This window comes from Tetrao urogallus (genome assembly GCF_951394365.1).
Source record: "Tetrao urogallus genome assembly, chromosome: 21".
Classification (NCBI taxonomy): Eukaryota; Metazoa; Chordata; class Aves; order Galliformes; family Phasianidae; genus Tetrao; species Tetrao urogallus.
Window position 1 is genome coordinate 5,525,243 of NC_136834.1, and position 20,407 is coordinate 5,545,649.

The following is a 20,407-nucleotide window of genomic DNA, read 5'->3' on the forward strand; positions in this document are numbered from 1 at the left end:
GAGCAGCTGATAAAAATGAAGTTATCTTACCTCTGTGTTGTGGAGAATGTTTTTCAGCTCCAGAGGCAGGTGGTTGTTGTGCTTTCTGCAATAGAATCAGACATTCACGTTTTCCAGCAGTCAGAAACAAATGCTTGTTCTCAGTACCAGCACTGATATCCTAACAAGGCTTCTCCACACGAAGTCCTGGTCTTGCCCAGTGCTGTGTCTACATCTCCCTCTCCTCCCTTGTACATTCCTCACACACAGGTCTGCCTGCAGACTTATCAGGGAGAATTAACTCTTTGCACCATATTAAAAATCACTTGATCTACACTGGAAAGCAGATTGTGCAGCAAACAGTACCGCTGCTATCCTTAATGGAATAACACGATTTTCTAGCTTGTTAGCATTTAGAAAAGTCTCTCCTATTACAGTAATTAATTCTTTGGAAAGTTCTCAGTTTAATCTGACGTGCTTTTATTCTTACCCAAGAGATTTTCAAGCATCTGTGTTAGGAAGACGTATTCTGCAAGGCAATGTCTAATTTTCCAGTGCTGAATACTGCAATTGTGCAATGACACAACCTTCTAAAATTCTATGTGTGGGAATTAAGGGATATGCTTTATTTTGCTCCATGAGAAGATGGATTGCAAACAAAATGATTTTAAGCTACTTTACTTGAAATTATTTCCATATACAGGACGGATGTAAATGTCAGCAGTAACGTTCATTGATGTGTATTATGTGTATCTTTCAAATGAAGGAAGATATTCGGAGCAATTAAAAAAATCAGTGTGTGCAACCAGTCATGTGAATTTGAACATCATCTACATCTTACTTAAGAGACAAACTGAAGGGTGCTTTTTGATCAAATGTTGCACTTAATTTCACCAATGCTATCCATGGGCTGAGGACCTGAATTATCAAAACATGTAAGCATGTGTTTAACTTGCAGCATATTTCCCCTGTTCACTTTTACATCACCTCCATGCTGGGCCCAGTGGGCTGTGAAGCCAGAAGGCTGAGGATGTCCTGAGCGTGCATCCTGAGAGAGCACTTGGTGGCTGTGGCAGTGTCAGGAGCTGCGGCAGAAAAGATAGAGATATGGTCAGTGGTTTCACAGAGTAACTGCTGGAGGTGCCATACATCAGGAATGGACCCTGGCTCCATTCACAGGGGTGCCTGACTGCCCTCTGGCCAAGGGTCTGCACTCCAGCTGCACCTCTGTGGTGAGAGCTGCCCTTTGGATCCTGGGAGGCACAGCCAGCATGCAGACAGTACTGCACAGCAAAGAGCCTGGGGCTGAAACCCAGGCAGTGTCACGGCTATAAGAAAGTACCAAAATGTTCATACTCTTTTCCTTGCCATTATCTACAAACAAAACACAAAATCTGTTCCTGTGGGGTGCCCTGGATGCCTTTTTGTTCCCACTGAGGGCTGAGGCTCTGAATTTACTGGTGCCAGAGAGCTGTGCAAATAGGCAAGGAGGTGTGCAACATCAGAGAGAACACAGGGCTGACCTCAGCTAGCATCACTGACTGGGGAATGAGTTTGCTGAGAATCTATTGCTCTTCTGCAATAGCATGTCATCTTGGAAGTATTTTGTACCCAGAATTAAGAGATATAGACAAGTATCTGAAAATAAAGTATCATCCCCATTATACAGATGGAACAATCAAATAAAGAATCAAAAATCAAGATTAGATTAATAGCTGCTGATGCCAGAGAAGCCATTGTGTCTTGTCTGACATCTGGCAAAAAAACAGAGCAAAGAATTTCACACAAATTAGTCCATTAAATCTATAATCTCTGAGCCTAGAATAAGAACTGTAGAGCTGTCATAAAGATGCTGTGCCATCTTTAGATGCGTTGCCTCCAGGGCACTGAGCATACATCGTATTTCTGGTGTGAGGATCTCTGGAAGTGTGAATGGTTCAGTGTTTGTAAGGTCAGAGCCTTCACTGGTGAAGTCTTACGTGCACTGCTGCTTGTGTGTAATACATCACAGAGAACAGCAACACAATCAACTTCAGAAATCTTACTGATACAGGTGGTACTCAGCTGGCTGATAACAGAAGTCAGTGCAGAAACAGAACAATTTCTTAGCAGAATGTGATGGAAGGGGAAGGCAATTCTAGGGGAAGCTCCTGGGGGAACCTGAGTCACATTTTGTAGGTAGGAACAGACTTAAGCACGTGCTTAAAAGGAGTGTGGAATCAGGTCTTGGATGCAGCCCATTAAAAGTTAGAGTCAGATTGAAGTTTCCTTGCTGGGAAGTGGTTTGAGTCTTTCCAAAATGACACAGTCTATTCTGAACTGTCAGTTCTACGGCATTTCCTTCTACATCCCTTCTTAATGTGTGTTTTATATTGCAGTTCATCAGTCAGGTTTATTAGCACACTTAATTGGATCACATTAGCTGGCATTTTAGCTATCCAAAACAGTTGAGAAGGCAATCAATTAAAACATCCAAACACATTAATGATGTAGACAGAGGGTAATTTATGTAGATGGCTAATTACCTGTTTTCTTCAGTAAGTAGGTTTTATTGCCCAGGATGCATGAGAAGAAAAGAAACAGCACTACAAAAATATTGTTGGCCAAGTTGCAAAAGAAAGAAAGGAAATGGTGAAGTACAAATGTTTCTGCTGTTCAAACGGTATTAAAGGAACTCCACTGTTAACAGCACACAGATGTTCTCAGTACTGTAATATTTTAACGCGATTTTTAGAGAATATACTGAGTGTATTACCAGGGTTTGAATGTCTTATAATATGACATCTGAGGTTTCTAAGCAATCAAGATGCTCCATAAAATGGTCATTTTAAGCAGGAAGATAATAATCAGTCTGTTTCTCATTTCATCCACTACTGATCTGGAGCTAAAGATGTGGCTCCCTTGTGAGCTCAGGGCCCTGCACACCGTGCTGTGTGGCACTGCCTGCTGTGCTCCCTGGGATCAGGAATACTCAGTGCTGACCAGGAGATGGAAGTACAACTGAAGGGCATAACAAAAGGCAGAACAGGAATGGAATGGAATCCTTATCATTCTCCTGCTTCCTGCTCACTCCTACTCCCCCTCTGGCTTTACGGCTAAATTTTTTCATTTACTATGAGGCAGTTCAGGAATAAAACATGTAAACTTGTTATCAGATACTGTTCTTAATTTCCTTTCCAATCTGTGGGGAAATTCTTATGTCAGTTCATTCTTTCTAACTCTTGATTTTCTTGGAACCACGCAGGGAACATATAAAAACAAAAATGACTGGGTTGAATGGTGAGACACTTAGATTCACTGCTAGTTCGGCAAGTTAGACTTGGCCTGTCCTCACCCCTTCTCAGCTGTTGGATGCCACAGACAGTGATGCCACCCTGCATCTGTCTTCTACCCTCCAGGCACCTCAGTGACCACTTAAACCTCTGGTCCTGTTCCTGGAGTGGCAGAGATGCACCTTCCCATTGGCATCCTACAGAATACGAAGCACTTGTGGCTGGAAGCCACATCAGGTGCAGGAGAAAAGAGGAGGAGCATCTTGAAGCCCACAGCTCCAGAGCACTGTGCCTTCTAAGTAACAAGCTGCCTTCCCTAAGGGGTCATTAAGAAACAGCTGATGGAAACAACAGATTCTGACATACACTAGTTGAGCTGACATACGACTGAAAGCCAAGACACCAAAGGCAGGCAGCATTACAATGCCAGGGATAATTTCATGTAAGCCATTAAATTAATGATGACAGTGAGTCCTCAGAGCTTGGCAAATTGGAAATTGCTCGAAGCAAAAGCAGTACAACGATAACACAGTTAATCTTCCACAGAGAAATGATAGTAAAAGGAATGGCTTTTAGATTAGCTGTCATTAAAGTGGAACATCTGCCTCTGCAAGTCAAGTGGACTGTCCTTACTTATAAACACAGGAACTCATTAAAGTTACTGGGTTTGTGTGGCTGTGAGCCAGAGCCACATTTCCACCAGGCTGCAAGTCTGGGAAGCTCAGCGGATTACACTGCAAGTCAGGAAGATGACTTCCCAGGCAATAGAGGTACAAAGATACATGTGATCCATCATTCGTGGGTTTAGATTCTCCCAGTACCTGGGAGCACATCAGTGACTGAAATTACAGAAATAATGAGTATAATATGAGTTCAAAGAAAAAAACATTTTATAGTCAGGAAAGTTTTGTTTAGCTCTGCCTGAGCTCTGAGAAAAGTTTCCATTTGAATATTTAACAGCAACCAATCTTCCATTATTTCTAAACTGTTCCCTGCCTGCTGGAGTGCAGCACGCAAAGTCAGGAAGCTTGCATAACAGTGTGACAAATATTCTCTCATCTGATATTCCTTTTATATTTCTATTAAAAATGTGGAATATTTATAAAGCCAGTGATGGCAAACCATCATTCGTGTAGAAACACGGTCATGTTTTCAGAGCTTTCACTGTTCATTACCAGGAGCACCAGCATACCGTAATGATGTCCTGAAGCATGCTGCACAGGAGACTTCCAACAAGCAGATGTTACAAGGGAATTTCTTTATAGCCAACTTCAGCCATCAGCTGCACGCATGGAATGAGTGACAGATCTCAAAGCGGTTGGAAACAGTTCTGTAATCTTGAAAAATTCCATCTTAACTTTAAAGAAACACACAGCAGTGATCATTGGATAGCTGCTTCTGTCCAGTTTCTTCAGTCTGGAATTGGAAACAATATCCTGTTAGAAATGGCATGTATGCAATGAAACAGTTGTGATTCAGCTGAGTGGCCCCAGGCCCTGCTATGGGTAAAGGCAATAGATAACGAGACTTACCAGCGTGGAGTGGGAGGGAGATGTTTGTAGATAAATATTGATGGATTTCTGGTGCATAGCTATTGCTGGCAGGAGAGACGGGGCTAAAAGGAAGGCAGCCAAACCCAGCTCCCTAGCAAGAGCAATGCTTCTGATGACTGCTGTGATAGCTTGTTTAACAGAGCAGCAGTCTGACTAGAGCCAGATTCAAGAGCAGTGATGCTATTAAGACATCTCAGGCGGTCTTCATGGACTCATTAGCACTGAGTGAAGAATCACAATTAGCCTCAGAGTTATAGCAAAAGCCAGCAATGGTGGCTGGATAATAACAAATGCTGGGCACTCTGGAAGGAAGGACTCCTTCCCTAAAACTGTGGTGTGTTTTTTTTTTTGAAAAATAATGTCTCCTGGCAAAGCGTAACAGTGGAATGGTGGAGATGTGTGAACATGTGGCATGGCATGCCTCTGGCCATTAGGTGCAAGGACTGGGCAATAGCTGAGAGAAATAGGTCACCTTTAATCCTGCCTGCTCCCCAGGAGTCCAGGAAATGAGTGTCAGAATGGGTTGTGTTGAGTGTGAAATTGTGCTAGGCATGCATAATGCAATGATGCTGCTAATCAAACCCCTCTCACTGTGACTAATCAGAAAGATCTATTTGATATTCCAAGAAATTAGTTGGAAGAGCAAGCCCACAATGGAGAAATAAAGAACAAATCAGAAGCTTGGGCACAGACAGAGATAAGGACTTTGATCACAGTAGTTTAATGTGCACAGAAAGAGGACAAAGAAGATAAAAGAAACAAATAAAAATGCTGATGAGAACAGTTTGGATCTGCAGAGAGAAGCAGCCATTAATCTAGACCATGGCTAACAGATAAGAAGTGATATGCCTTCCTGGTGCTTGAAGAAATAGCAGTTTTAGGCTATTCAGGCTGAAAACAATTTTTTCCTCCGTGCAACTCTATAGCAATCTTTCAGGGCTGCATTTGGCCCCTGTCTTTAAAGAAAAAAATGCTACAGGGGCACTGAATGCAGACTATTCGAAGTGACAAAATAGAGCATGCCAAAGAAAAACCCCAAACTTCCTCACTTGGGCCACTGGATGGAATATTAAGAACTGCATCATCCTTCCTGTTCTTTCCATGACCACCAGGTGATCTGAGGAAGGCTGCTCCCCAGTTCTGTTTTCCTTAACAAAAGAACTATGAAAAGTTTTGGGTGTAAAAGGAAAGGGAAGAAAACCAAATATCCTTTTTATACATACTGTAAAGACTGGGATTTTTAAGAATATCTCAGTGACTGTGAATTACAAACTAAAATTCAGAAAGTTGGAACTGCTTCTCTCAGCAGAGAGGCTGTTAATCCAGTGGTCTACTGTGTGCTCTTTTTGATTCCAACCTTAGAAACCTTCCTATAACATTTTGATGTCAATTAGGAGCAAGAAGTGCTCATCAATGTCACTAGGATTAGAACCAGAGTAACTTTTCTTGGCTTCGAAAGAGAAAGAAACCCATTCTTACCTGTAGCATAGCTGCCTCTGTCCCCCAGAAAACAGAGTACTAGGCTGGATGTTTCATCTCTCTTGGATCTCATCCTTCATTTTACCTTATAGTGCTGCCCCACTCCCTCATATTGCTGCTGATTATTGCAGTTCCATCAGAAAATGGCACCTGTTCCATTCAGAACGGGGTAGCTGAGCGGTGTAACACAGGATGCTTCACAAACTTACAAACACATTACAAATGTTACTTTCAAGTGACCTTTTTGGCTTACAAAATAAAGCTATTTAGCTCAACAGTGTGCGTGAAAGCTAATCAAATAAATAGCAAGGAAATACGCAGTCATTTCATAAACTGCAAGCTATTGGAGTGTTTTCCTCCACTGTGGCCGGAACCAATGTGGTATGCAATTAATTAGTCAGTTTAGCTAGATATTCCTCACAAAGCAGAGCTTACTTTCTTCCACAGTGATTGTAAAGAATATTGAATAATGCCATTTGCCTTGTTCTTATTAGCTCTGTTGGTCAGTTTTGTTTCACTCTGATATTTTTTACTTCTAGTCTTGCTGTGCCACGTTCAGTGCCGTGATCCACTGCATAATTATCATGAGCATCTTGTCCTTGCCTTATTCTTGCAGCCTCACAAACAAACAAGAAAACAGTCAGTCACAGGCAGATCCCCACAGATACCTTAATGTATGCTACAGCCTGATGCCTCTCGCTTGAGCCTTGTTTTCAGCTTCTTAAGGTCGGGATTATTTTGATCAATTTTAAGGCCATAATCTGTGATTTTCCAGGCCTCTTCATAATGCTGCATTTCAAAATTGCTTTGTGCAATCTTATGAAAAGTTTTTGCTACATTTTCACTACCAGAGCCATTCATGATGCTGCACAGTGCCGTGGATTCATCCAATTGCAGTGCTTCAACATAGTGTTTGACTGCTGCTTCTTCCTGTGACACTGACAACAGCAGGTGTCCTTTTGAGCAGTGGTCCTGAACTCGTGTTCTCAGACTGTTACAGCCATGCTTCTCGATCACTTTCTCCATATCTTTTAAAGCTTTGTCATATTTTTTGAGGTGCATAAAGCAAGCAGCCCTCTGTCGGAGGTATCTTGGGTTATCTTTGCTTGTCAAGATAGCCAGGGTAAAGTAACCGAGAGCCTTCTTATAATGACAGCCTTTAATCAGAACGTTTCCTTCTTGGGCTGCTACCTACGGGACATGAAGTTAGTTAATATTAGAAGGGCAGTAGCGGGGAAGTAAATTAACCAATCCAGCCTGGCCACACATATGGTAACCTATGAAACGTTCTTCAACTTTTTCAACTGCTGAAATTGCATCTAGTTGGAGAAACGTACAACTGGCAGATATAAAAACCAATCAGGCAATGGGCACTTGCTGTTATCTCAAGGGTTGCTGAACCAGATCCCTTGTTTCTGCATGTGCTGCTAAAACCTGCTCAGAACATTGCCTCTGAAGTTGTTGACGTCCTTAAAAAATGGTATGTGAACTGAAAACAGAATGGAGCTAACTAAAACCAGGCAGCATTCTGTTCATGAAAGCACATTTCTGCCATCTTTTCTAACAGGTAAGGAAATGGAGTGTTGTGGTCGATAGTGTCAGCCCCACAGACATTTGCATGAACTAATTAGGGAAGATTGGTCTCTTCTGATAAGTGTCCCAAAGCTACAGGAAACAAACCAACTGGTGGCTGTGTTGATCTCCATTAGTGAACTATCTGCCCTTATCTTAAGGGAAAAACAACATGAAAATAGAGAAGGCTGAAAGCCACATAATTTTTAGTCTTATAAAGGTCAGTAAAAAAAACTCCATTAGACCTATTTGCCTCGAATGGATGTCTCATTATCTCTCTTTATTGGTAATAAACAAAGCTTTTAACATGCTACAGCAGAGTATTTAAGTTATAAACAAGGCTGCCACCAGCAGCTTTGGTCGTACAGAAGGCTGAACCAAACAAGCTGAGATGCGAAGCACAGGATAAATGTTTTCATCAGCCTGATTCCACGGGATGTCACACGTTTGGGATGCTTGCAGCTACTGAAAATTCAGTTAGCTCAGCCACTGCCTCAGCAGCTATGCTCGAGCAGTGTCTAAAAGCCACACATGACATGGCACAGGTCCTCTTCCAGTCTGCCTGTGTGTCTTGGCTCTGTTTGCTGCTTAGATTGAACTGCTTGCTGTTTAATGCAAGTTAGGAAAACAGGTTAACACTTTTATTCCTAGAAATTCTAAAGTTCTGGATCACATTGCTCTGAAGAACAATGCTGTGTTGTGGGCAGACCATACAGATTTTGAGTCATTTCTATAGGAGTGAGTTGTGGACATCCCTGGGCAAAGAGCTGGCAATCAGCCACACATGTAACTTCTGACATAGGAAACTGAAGGGCTGAAGCTACACTAGGAGCAAGCAAACTCCCTTCCTCTGACCTTTTGCACTTTAAGAAACCTTTGAGATTCCTGTTCCCATGTGGCTTCCCCAGTTGTTTACAGATTCCTTAGCATGGGACCCTTTGCACTATAAATAATAAAAGAATGTCACTACTTTGTTTTTCATGAAAAAAAAAAAGTAGTACATCAAGAAGCTTTCCTCGCTCCACCCTTTCCTGTGCAGCTCACGTAGAGTTATTTCTAGCTTTCCAGACCAGACTCCAGGATAACAGGATAGCTACAACTGTTTAACATAACAATAACAAATTGTTCTGGTCCCCCTGAGTATGTATTGTATGTATGTATTGTATGAGTATGTATGTATGATCACCAGGATAGGTGATTTATTTCTGGAATACCTTTAATCCCCAAGCAATGCTCTGCTAGACAAAGACTGGGTAAACCCCTGACCTCTTCATTTCAGTCTCCTCATTTGAGAAGTGGAGGTATCAGAAAGAACGCCCTCCCCCTGCAGTGTAGTTAGGAGCCATTGCATAGTGAGACCAAAATGGTTTTCTTTACACAGATTCTCTCTAAAAGCCTTTCTGACTTTTCTGAGACCTTCCTTTCAAACACAAACTGGAATAACACTGTGGGCAGAAGAAAGTACAGTCAGAAAGATCCTTTGTGATACTGTGCAGGTGAATTAACTGCTTCCTTCCTCACCTGAGCAAAGTAGGTATTTATCCACTTGTCACAAAATACACAGCAAAAAACCCCAACCATTTCTGGGCTAATCAGCAGTAAAAGTTATCATGCTCCGTAAATCTTTGCAGATTGTAGAACAGAGAAAGATCCCAGGTTCTTGAGTCCAAATGTTTACTTGATTTGCACAAAAAAACCTGAGATAATAGATGAAAAAAATATAGATCTTATTTGACTTCCACCACAGGCGTTGAGTTCCAATCTCGAAATCAATCCAGCCACCTTCATTCTTGGAAGTGGCAGAGAAATCTTTTGTGATAAATAAGCACCATTAAGGGGTTCTGCTCCAGCCTTTGTTCCAGAGCTGAAAGAAAGAGGCAGAAATAAATAAAGTGCCTCTCCCCTTTAAAGGATTCACTCATCTGTGCCATCAGTTGAAACTACAGGAATTCATTTCTTTCAGACTGATAGCATAACAATCCCTCCTGCACTGGCTCAGAAGGCAGCACGGATGGGCTCAGCTGTGAGACCTCTATACAGTAAGAGTGATGTGGCAGCAAGGGAAATTTAGCTGTAAAACTTATCTTCATGTATAGATTCCTCCTTAGGGCCCTCATAGACACATTCTTGATTGTACCTTTATCAGCTTTATGTAGTGAAAGATTGTAAATTGGCTCTAAAATCTCCAAACTCTTCCCCAGAAGACTGAACTTTCTCCATTATTCAGGAGAGAGGGGCTCTTTTCTCTGTAATGGGGTATATCTAGGGACTGGTAAATTAATACTTGTTTACTTATATCCTCCTGCTGTTTTGCTAAAATACATACAAAGCACTCCTCTCTAGATGCATTTAGTTTATCAGCATGTTGTTTGTTTTATAACCTGGGAGAAAACATAACAATATAGCTTCTCACCAGGGCACACTCAATCTACAAATTGAATAAAAGGAAGCAAACTGATTCTCAGAACACAGAGCTTCTGGGTAATCAGAATTGCAGATGCATGAGTGAATGTTAAAGCTCCTCACCATCAATCCGACCTTGTCCTGTCTTGTTACTGGAGATGCTCTCTCAGAGCTGAATGCAATTTGGGAGAGAAACTTAAAACAACAGTGAAAAATACATACTCAGGGGGACCAGAACAATTTGTTATTGTTATGTTCAACAGTTGTAGCTAAGAAAACCAAAACCAAATCTCTCCAACCTCAAAGACTAGTCATTTTACAAAAATGTGAGTATATTTAAAATCCTAAAGATTGCATTAAAGGTTTGAAGCATTATATGTGATTGAATCAGAACCTTTCGTTTCATTTTAGAAGGAAAATGAACAAAACATGAATTCCCTTTCCCAGAAGCCAGCTCTGAGCACCATATAACTCACTCAGTATAATATGAGCAATGATCTCGTTAAATCTCTAGCTCCTCCTCACCATCCCCTGCATTTTAACAGTGGGAATAAACAGGTTGTATGCTAGAGAGCCCAACAATAAATTCCCCACGTGGCAGGAAGTGGTGATGAATTATTAGAGACTGAAGCAATGAAAGAAATTGAATCCAAACTCTCTAATCTCAGATTGGCTGGAGTGAAGGATGGAGGAAGAACCCACTTTATTCCTCATTCTTCTGATGATGATGTCTTCCTGCATACTTCTGTTCAGGACAACACCACGAACATCTCCACAGCCTGATTTTTCTTCCCATTTATTTTCCCCCTGAATCTACAGATGTGGCCATCAAAAAAGGATTGTACCTGAGAGAGATGCTGCTGTTGCTTAGCATCTACAAAGTTCAGGAGGAACTCCAGCTCCCTTTCATCTTTCTTAGCTAGGATGCTGAATGAGTGAGCTGCCGCTGCCACGTTCCTCTTCTTCAGCTGCAACACAGCCAGTCTTGCACTAGCAACCTCATCAGCAAAGGAGTGCCCAAATGCCTCCTGAAGGTGAACAAGGGCCTCTTCATACCTTCCTGTTGGTTAACACCAGTACAGGCTATATAACCCACTTCATGTGGAGAAAGCAACATCAATAAAACTTACTAAAGCACACCGTCCACGGTTCATACCTAGGAGCATTAATTACTGCACATCCTCCCCCAAAACTTTAGCAAGCTTCTCTTGAAAACTACCATACAACAGACATCTTGTACTGTTGCTACGTAACATTTACTTTTTATCAATTTTTGAATCATTTGTTCACTTGTTATGACTAGCTGTGTAAAAGAACTGGTACTCACCATTTGCAATCAAAACATCCGTATAGAAGGTGTGATACTGTGCTTCCTTGCGAATTTTTATTAGTGCTCCTGCAATCACAAGAAGGTCTCTGAGGGTTCTTTCTTCCTTTGAAAAGTCTTTGGTAGCAACAAGCTCAGCTAACACAGTTCTGCTGTGCTGAAGGAGCCACTGAGCAACCAGCTCTTGGGCTTCGTGCTTTAGAGACAGGATTGCTGGGATTACCATTCCTGCCTCTGCCTTCAGCGCCAAGACCAAATCTTGCACTGCCTCCTATGTAGAAATGAGACCAAAAATGAAGTGGTAACAATACCTACATATTGGTATGTATTTTTTTCTAATATTTCCAGTTCTCAGCTGCATTTAAGCATGCAAAACAACCAATAAAACCCGTTCATTACTGCAAATTTCTGCTATCTCAAAAAGCAAACTGGCAGGCAGGTGTGCATTGATTGGATAAGGGAGGGCACATTTCTCTCCCTCCACTTCCCTCTGTCCTTAGGTGAATACAGACACATAAATGATAGGAGGTGCAAAAGTTCTAAGAACAGAATTGTTAATTGTTCCATTCTGGCAAGGAGAATCAGATCTGGCATCATTGCATTCCCCAGACTTTCCATCTAGCTTGTGTTAGGGGAATGAAGATTGATGATTGTGCTGAAGTCCAGACAGCAGTTGTTTTTGCAGTCAGACAGTTCCAAGCAGCAATTAAAATTCATCATTTTACACAGTGATAACACTGTCTCAGACTTTCCTTGCAGCCACGAGCAATGTAAATGTACTGTTCAGACCATTTTACACAAAGATGAGTTTTGCCCATTGGTTCACATCTGACTGTGATAAACCTTTCTTGGTCATAAACTATCTGACACTTTACAGAACAGCTGCCAACCTAAAATACGGAATGAATAAATTCAACCCAGTCACATCAGCTCGAGATGCTACATCTCATCTGACACAAAACTGCGACACGAAAATGTGAGCTCAGGTACAAGGGAGAGTTTGCAGCACTGCAGAACAACGTGTTGTAGTGATGGTGAATATGGTATGACTGAGGTTTAGTCTCCTTCTCTCTAGATTTGGGAAAGCAACTCAGTTATGTCAAGTGGACTGTTTACACAAACAGCCAAAAGCAGAGCCGTCACCGGGCAAATTCTCTGAGAAACTCTTCCTTTCAGTGAGTCCATGGCAAAGACTGGGTATTTTATGCTAATGTTACACTACCAGAAAATTGACCAGCAAATTAATAGTGATACCTTTTGCTGCTTTAGAGCAAGGTAAATTAATCCTCGCCCACTGAGAGCATGCACATTGCCAGGGTCCTCTTTTAAGACGGCATTAAAATCAAAAATAGCAGTTTTCTTCTGACCGAGGTGCCCGTAGCATTGAGCCCTGATGAGGAGGCAATCTTCAGCATAGCCACCTGGAAGAGAGAAATGCAGTCATGCTTACTTTAAAGATCTCAAGCCTACTGATCTAAAGTAGGGTGCAGTAAAGTCCCACTGTGTGCAGATGACTGAGCTCCACCAAAAGGCTTCAAAGTGAAAATGATGTGATAGATTTATATGCTGTGGAAAGTATGGGTTGTTTTGGCTAAGACAGCAATCCAGATGGAACTGTCTAATTGACTGCCACATTAATGTGCACTGGAATTTGTGATACTAAAATTCTTTTTCTCTGCTTTAAAATACATGCTGCCCAAATAAAAAATATAGTCAGTGATGAAAAGTATGGTCCATTCATCCACTGTGTGCAGAGCATAAATCCTTCCCCCGTCCATGCAGCCCTTCCTTTCAAGCCGATTTTGATCAGGATCTTAATTTGCCTAGAGTTGCAATCAATAACTGTGTCATCCCAATACTGGATTATAAATTATCAGTGCCACTGTAAATATTTTTTTATTGGGCAAATGCAGCATCTTGCACAGCTGCCTGCAGAGATGAGCCAGCAGACAGATCCCTAGCAATTATTTTACAGTAACGAGGCTTTTTCTCTCTCCTGATACGCTCCAAAACTTCTGTACCAAAAGTTATTATCTGTCTGGAGCCCTATCAATTGGCTCCCATAAAGACAATGTCTATTTCTTAACAAGCATCTGTTCTACCAGGTGGGGGGTTGATAAGCTGGAATGTACGGGCTGTGAAATGGAACCATATCAAAGCAATTAACAGCTTTCCATTTTCATAAACCACTCTCTCTTCTTCTCAATGCTACTGTCATAACATTTTCTCTGGGTGAAAAGCAGATTTCCATACAAACATGGTTTTGCTTGGAATGTGCCAGAAGCATTTCCATATCAGCCTCATGTCTCTCTTGAGGAAAAGCTGGGATAATGATCCGTGTAAGTGGGTGCATTTACTCTTTTGCATTGGAAGCACACAGTCACAGGTACGTTGGAACTGGAAGGCAGGTTACTTGCTTCAGTGATTATATTTACATGATGTTCATTATGAGGAATGGGAGGTCCCAAGTAAATGCTATTGGTAGGAAGGTTTGCAGAGTATTAGCTGATGTAACAAAGGCTAACTCAGGACCCTTCTGCCTTGAAGCTATCAGCTGAAAATAGTGAAAGCTGAACCTTTTTCAGTAGCCCTTTCAAATTGCTTACTTGCAATTTTCGAGGAAAAGTACATTTTGAGATAACAGGATCCCAAATTTCTCTTCACATTACCAGCTTTCTGGCTCACTTCAGTTACCTCTGTGCAGTTACTCACTGAAAATCAATCACCCACTGATCTGATTTCCCACAGAGGTAAGTCTCCTATCCATATCTTTATAATCTTACCTGAAGCAATGATGGCAAAAGAAAGATAGGCAATGGCCTCTTTTATGTCAGCATCTTCCCGTTTGTTCTTCAGGATGCTCAGTGCCCTGGAACGGCAGTGAGTTTGCATCAGCTTCCTGTCTTCATCCTTGAAAATGTCCATGATTGGCAGGAGGCAGGAGGTATCCCCAATTTTGATCACTTTCTTTAGCAGCTTAACAGTGTGAGAGAAAAAGATAGGAGAGACAAGCATGGAAAGATAAATGAAGTAAAAAACTGCTAAAGCTGGAAATATTACTGTCTAGTGAGACAAGCTTGCTCTCTCCCAGTGCTTCTCATGTTGTGCCAGCCACGGTCCACCCAGAGACCATGAATCTTCTCTACCTAACTCCTCAGCTGGCCCTAGAGTAACAGCATGCTGGGAAAAAAGCACATCTCTTATCTTTTCTTATCACCTCTGTAGCTGTGGCAGTCATCTTAGTGGGTACACTACTCTTGCTTCTGTTACTTTGAGCAGAATCAGCTCTTTCAGACTGCCCATTAACTTGTTATAAATACAGCTGGACCACAGGATGATTGCTCATGGAAAAGAGTCCTGCCTGACATATGGTGTCTTTGCCTCCATTCACTACAAAAACTACCAAGCAGTTTTTACTACATTTCTTAAGGAAAAGAATCAGAGGTGTTTCCTGAGGGAAAGTAAGTGCTTAACTCAGCATTGAAATCTGAGCCGGAGAAGCCAGAAAGACAAAAGCAAAATTATCCTGGTGCACCAGACACATCTGACAAGCAGGTGGCACAGAAATATTTTAAAGAGAAATTTTTGGTGACATATATTCCATCTAGAAGTTGCAGCAGAAAGCTGCAGAGAGGAATCCAGCTTCCAAGGGCTACTTACTGACTCTAGTAACGTCATGTCATTCATTAATAGTTTTCTTTCAAAGGCAGCAAATTATATTTTATTTAGTATACTTTTTCACAGAAGTCGATGGCAACAAAACCTGAGAACATTGCAGCTGAAAGTTTATATGGGATTTTAAAAAATGCAATAGTTCCCTCTGATGGTGGGACCTGGTAATTCAACTTAGTAATACTTGATTGGAGAATCAACCTGTGGGAATCTCTTCCATGGTTTCAAGCAAAACTTGCTAGCCACATTCACCATACCATCATTGCTGAGTTGCAGCCAGGCGCTCCCTACCTGATTGCCATCATACATGAAACCTTTCTTTAATTGCAGAAGTGCGAGTCTAGCCAGGACGGGAGATCTTTGTGGATTTCTGGAGAGTGCTAATGAGAGCAGCTTGTGAGCTTCTTCTACCCAGCCCATCTGGTACAGAGCATCGGCACAAAGGATCCGTGATGCCTCATCAGAAGGGTCCAGTTCCATCAAGAGAGAAGCCAGCTGGTAAACCCCGAGGGCATCCCTGAAGAAAAAAAAAGAAAGAAAGAAAAAAAAAAGAAAAAAGACAACCTTCAGGTAAAATGCTAATAATAATAACAGAACCCCTTCATTTCATCTGCAAGCTAAGATATAAGTCAGTATCAAATGGATGATGTGTTCTGCCATAGCTAGCACCACAGAAATCTCTGTCACTTAATTCTATAATCGTTATCCTTTATGAAAACATGTTCCTAAGCAGCTGTGGGTCTAAAGAAAGGTTAACAACATGTGATTCATAGCTGTGGTTGCGGTGATACCACAATGGGAAAACAAAATGTAACAGTGATAGTGGGAAAAAATAAAGTGTTGTTTCTACTGAAGAACCATGTGCTAAAATTTGCATGGACTCAAAAGAACTGTGTTAATGGGTTCCTGAAGCAGTGACCTGTGTCTGAGAGGGCCTGTGTTTATGTCCTGATCTACCAAGTGCAACACTGACTGAGTTAGCATGTTCTTCTGTGCTTCAGGGCAGTTACAGCCCTGAGTACTGGCTGTGAAATGTGTAACAAAAATGCACTCCCTGCTACCCAAGTTCAGCTGTGTTTGTTTTTCTGTCTACAGGCTGAACTGCCTCCTGGGTACCTCTTCATCTGGAGCATCTTCTGTCCCTCTTCCTGGAGAACCTTTAGCAGCAATCCTCTTTGGTTCCACGGCACATAGGCCTTGATGGTGAAGATGGTTTCTTCTAGCTTTAACTGGCAAGCTGTGATGTAATCCAAGGCTGTCAAGTAATGGCTGCCACCAGAAATCCGGATGAGTCCACGCCCACATAAGGCTTTAATACAGCTGTTAGGATGAGGGGAATCATGCTCAATGACCTTTTGAAAGTCCTGCAGGGCTTGCTGATGATCGTGAGAATGGAGGGCACAGAATCCTCGCAATGCTAGGAGAGTATTGTGATAAGTTTTCTGCTCTGCTGCCAGGAGCTGGTCACAGATTTCCAAGGCACCTCTGATGTGTCCATGCAGGAGATGGCAGTCTGCCAGCCGGACTCTGAGCTCACGTTTGGACCCCGGGGAGATACGCAGGAGGAAAAGCACTGTTTGGATTACAGAAGGGAGCAGTTCAGTACAACGATTGCTTCGGAGTTCTGTCCGAGCACGCACAGCCTCCCTGTATGCTGCAAACTTCACTTCCAGGACAGTTCTAGCCTGTTGTTCTATCTTCTCAGTGTCAGGTGGTGAGAAAAGCTCTTCAAAGTGCTTCATTGCCAGGTCAGGGGTTGCTGCAAAGGCTTCTGCTAAATCCTGCATCATTTCCTGCATCCGGCCACCCAAGAAAAAATATGCAGCAGCCCGTTCCAAGAGCAGACCCAGCATTTTCTCATCTCTGAGACTATTGTCTACGGACAGTCCCTTAAGGGCCTTGCTACAAACTGCCACACACTCCTCAAATTTGCTTTTCTTAAAGAGGTAAGCTGCCTGCGCTCTGCAAACCCAGACATCACCTGGTGCCACTGCAGACAAGAAGGCGTAGCAGTTGCCCAGCCAGTGGTCCAAGGAACTGCCATCTGGGCTTTCTTTCTGATACGTTGAGAGAAAATTAGAGAAGGCCTGGATGATCTGTGGCAGGTGTTCTTTTTGCCTGGTACACACATAGGCCACTGCCTCAGCCTGATGCCTCACAAACACTTGGATGTAGTCTGCAACTCCCTTTCTAATCTGTGTCCCCGACAGCACCCATGCCAACGCCCTGAGCAGCAGCAGTTCTACTGAATACTTCGGATGAGCCTTGAGCAGAACATTGCATTTGCTCACCACCTCCTCTGAGCAACCCTGCCTGAGCAGGGCCTCCATTTTATATATCGAGGACAGCACATTGTCAGGACTTAGGGTGGAGAGAAAGACAGCAGCTACTTCCACTCTGAGCGACGCGATGGCCACCTTCTTGCTCTGGATCTTGGGAATCTGGCTCTTACCCCTGCACCACATCTCCAAGGTGGCAATCACTCTCTCCCAGAGCCCGTTCTCCAAGGAGTTCACTTTCTGCAGGGCTGTGGGAGCGCTGCAGCTGAAGGCGGCCACGTAGAAAGCCGTGGCTGTGGGCAGCTCCTGCTGGGCGAGGTGCTGGTCCCCTTCTCTGCAGAGCAGCGCAGCGAGCCCCTGAGGTGACATTGCCAGCACCTGTATCCTCACCGAGGAGCGTCACAGGAGCATCTAGAACAGCCTGTAAAACAAAATCAGCACGAGGGGCCGCTGAGCAGTTTCTCCGCATTTGGGGCACGCAGCTTCCCTATGGACGAGCCAAAGCCCCGGGACGAACCTGACGTTCCAGCGGGGAGCAAAGCCACGACAAGAAACACACAACCCAGGTTAACAGCCCACATCCGCGCGTCTGCAGGAGTGAGCAGGAAGGATGAGGCCGAGAGCAGCGCAGGGCTCCTCGCGGGGCGCCGGGGGTCTCGCCCTCCCTCCCACCCCCACAAGTACCTGGCAGCGGCGATCGGCGGAGCGGCCCGCGGCTCCCGAGGCGAGGTGAGGCGGTGAGGCGGCGGGGCGGCGGGGCGGGGAGGCGTTGCCTGGAGACCGCAAACACGGCGGCAGCGGGGCGGGCCGGGCCGGGCAGCCCGGGCCATCAGCCTCGTTCTTAGACGTTCACGTGGGGGAAAAAAACCCCTTTGTGATTAATAGAGATTTTTTGACATTTTATTAAGAGTTTGGCCGTTACTTTGATTTGATTACTTTCACTTTAATTACCCTAATTAGCTATCAAGATATAATTTAGCATTGCCGTCACATCAGGCCTCTGGTGATATCGGCAGGAAAGGCTCGAGGGCATAGCAAGGAACTGTTCTGAAATAGAAATCCCAGTGGAAGGAGCGGAGCTGATCGGTCGTTGTGGCTGCTGGGAGCTGCGCCAGGCTGCACAAATCCTCACTGCCATTTGACTTCACTGCGGGCTGTGGTGCCACGTTTTGCATGCAGAGAACGTGGAGGATGCTGGCGTCCTCTGTTCATTGTTTCCCTTTGAGTCCCCATTTAGTTAAGGATGTGTGTGGAGGGATGCTGGTACCGTGCGTATGAACAAGGCTGGCCAGAGAGGTGGCAGCAATGTGAGGAGATGGTTTTCTTTACTCAAGGTGCTGTACCAGGTGATATGAATGCAGCCAGACTTGTGTTATGCAGCAAACTTAAACTCGAGTGAAGTCAGCTTCCTTCCTTCAGCCCCCAAAGGGATGAGAGCAACAGCATCTGTATGAACTCGAAGATGATGGGCTTTCCTGGCGGGAAGGGCTGTGGCCTGGCACGATGTGTGAGCAGTGTGGGTGGGTGCTGCTGTGAAAGCCCTCGGTACAGGTGGCAATGCAGCTTACAGATCCTGGCTCCTCATGGTTTTCGTGATTCAGCAGCCAATTTGCTGCCTGTCCTATGGGGCAGATATGGCAAGCTCTGTTTCTAGGATCATTAAAAAAAATGCAAGAGAAGAAGGAAAAAAAGCATAGACGTGTTTATCTAAACATTCATTAAATATTAAGTTTGCTACACAGTCGTTAAATATTAAGTACAATACAATAGCTCCTCATGATGTCTCTGACTGGTGATTAATTTTTAAAGGGAGCTGAGTGGGAAGGGATTAAAGGCACCACAAGTGGCTTTGCAAAGCAGGAGATGCACTGACACACTGCAGTAACTCTTTTCAAGGAGAGCTGGCTGAGAAATCTTGTACTTCTTTTAAGGGTTCTCAGTGCCTGCAGTGCATGTAATGAGCCTTCCCCTGAGAGCTTTTAAATCAGTCAGCTGGGACTGCAGGTGAGAAACCAGAAATGCACAAAATGCTGCTTAGAAAATGAACCATCTCTGATGGGAGGAGTGTGATGGGGTGGGCATTAACAACTCAAAAGCAGGGAAAAAACTTGGTAGATTTTCCTGAGTAACATTCTTGAAAAGCACTCTTCTCTCTTGGTATGTTGGTTGGAGAGCAGGCACCAAAGTCTGCTCTCATTTAGCCTGGTGCAAGTAAGCATAGGGTAGGGAATGAGGATGACTTGTACTAAATTATACAGGCTGGGCAACTGAATGCCCACAGCACTGAAGTCAAGAAGCTCTCTGCTGATTTACTAAGCTGTTAAGCCACCCGATGAAATTTCATCCCTATACATATTTAGTTCCACAGCCGCAGTCTGCCAGGAGCATTAGTCTGCTGGTAACTGCTGTCAAACAAAGTTGGGATATTGTCTTGTGGAGGAAATCTGCACTCCTGGCATTGTATCCCCATGACAGCTGCTGCTGCTGTTCCTTTGTCTTAGAGGTCTCTGTTTGGAATCTGCTGTTTTAAACTTTGTTATTGACAGATCTGCTTCCTAACGCTGTCTGGTGTACAAACGTACCCCAAACCTTTCTTTTTGGGATGTTCAAGTTCTCAGTCTGCTATGGGTTGCTTTTGGTGCTATGATAGCCTGCTGGTAGGTCAAACCTTTGAGTCCTGGATAATCACAGAAATAGAACACATCCTGGGAAAACTACAAGGAGATTAAACTGGTGGTTGTAAAGAACTTTGAAAAACATGGGTGAAAAGTGGTGTGTGTCACAGGAGAAGTTTTAATCTTTATGGCCCAACCCAGTTACTCTGGATCTTGATGGATTTTGTAAAATGTGGCTTTACTCAAGATTCTCAGT